Below are 1,583 nucleotides of genomic sequence, written 5' to 3'. Positions count from 1 at the left end.
TGAGTCGTAGAGTCTTGTTGTGATGCCATGTTGTATCTGCACATATCGAGCATATTGTGTGTATGATTGAAATGCTTGGTATGTGTGGGATCCGACAATCTAGTTGTCTATCCTTAGCAGCCTCTCTTATGGGGAAATGTAGTCTAGTGCCTCCTTGAGCCATAGTAGTCCGCTACAGCCCGGTTCACCGGAGTCCTGCTAGCCCAGCACTACTGCTCTGGACACTTGACTGGCCGGCATGTGTTTCATATCGTTCCTGTGTCTGTCCCTTAGGGGAAATGTCACGCGGTGACATCCGGAGTCCTGCCTAGCCTGCTACAGCCCGGGTTCCCGGAGTCCTGTTAGCCCAGTGCTACAGCCCGGATTCGCATGCTGCTGACCGACACGTTCGATGTTGATTCATGTATGCCTGTCCCCATACGTTAGTGCCGCTTTGGGTTCACGACTAGCCATGTCGGCACGGGTTCTCTGTCATATGGATGCTAGCGACATTATCATATACGTGAGCCAAAAGGCGCAAACGGTCCCGGGCCATAGTAAGGCGACACCCGTGGGAATACCGTGCGTGAGGCCGCAAAGTGATATGAGGTGTTACAGGCTAGATCGGTGTGACTTGGAATCGGGGTCCCGACAGCGTTGGTATCAGAGCCTGGCTGCCTGTAGGATTACCAAGCCAATCTGGTCGAAGTTGAGTCTAGAAATGCTTTAGTTATATAGGGGAATTGATTGTGGAAGGGAACGTAAGGCTCTTTTTACTTCTTTACCTTATGCCCTCTAATCTGAGTCAACCTCTTCTCTTCTACGGGGATTAAGAACTAGGCTTCTCATCTTTCTATCAGGATCACGTGTTACTAATCCGTAGACTCGTAGGATTGTTGGTCTGAAGCCTCAGTTCAGTTTCTACCACTTCCATGTGTTGACAGTTGATCTCAGAACCTTGATATTGTGATTCTGGGTGGTTATGCCACCATGTTGCAGGATGTCTCAATTCCTTTTGAGCATTTACAACCGTTATGCTGTCCGAGTCATCCCAGGCTTCTAAACAATCTGATGCATTTGCAAAATCCTTTCCCTCTGTTTTTGCGTCCCTTTGGGCCAGATTAACCACACTAATCGTTGAGTTGAGGTACTCTGTTGCCTTGACATATATGTTGGAGTATTATTATGACCCTAGGTGTCTTAGAGGATCACCTAGTAATCTAGCCATGTTTTGTGATCCCGGTGTGATGATTCTGGCCAACATTCTCGAAAGCATCCCGTGATGCCACTTAGTTAGTAGGCATTCTATTTCTGGGTTCTTGAGCCCAAGATTCACTCCACCCTACCTCATGTTGTTAGTATTTGCTAGTTCCCTTAAGATATTAGTAACCTTTGCGATAGTCCTCGAGGTCCGTGGTATTTCCTTCTTCCAAATACCATGAACTGCTTATGGCAGAAGTTCTTGAACCAAAAGATCACAATAAGAGTGCTCTTGATGAGTTCTCCATTTTACATTGTGAATCTGCCAGTCCTTCCCTTTCAGCGTGGGTTATCCGGAAGAAATATGTTGAACTTGTTCGCCATACTAACCTATGCGTCCACAA

At 47.1% G+C, this 1,583-nt stretch overlaps 1 pseudogene; it reads right to left on the bottom strand.

Moving 5' to 3' along the window:
- The window catches only part of LOC123039865 (cytochrome P450 71D7-like), a 4,765-nt pseudogene that overhangs the window by 81 nt on the left and 3,101 nt on the right, over positions 1-1,583 (bottom strand).

This window comes from Triticum aestivum, chromosome 2B (genome assembly GCF_018294505.1).
Source record: "Triticum aestivum cultivar Chinese Spring chromosome 2B, IWGSC CS RefSeq v2.1, whole genome shotgun sequence".
NCBI lineage: Eukaryota > Viridiplantae > Streptophyta > Magnoliopsida > Poales > Poaceae > Triticum > Triticum aestivum.
The sequence above is the reverse complement of the archived record's forward strand: the minus strand, read 5'-3'. Positions and strand labels throughout refer to the sequence as shown.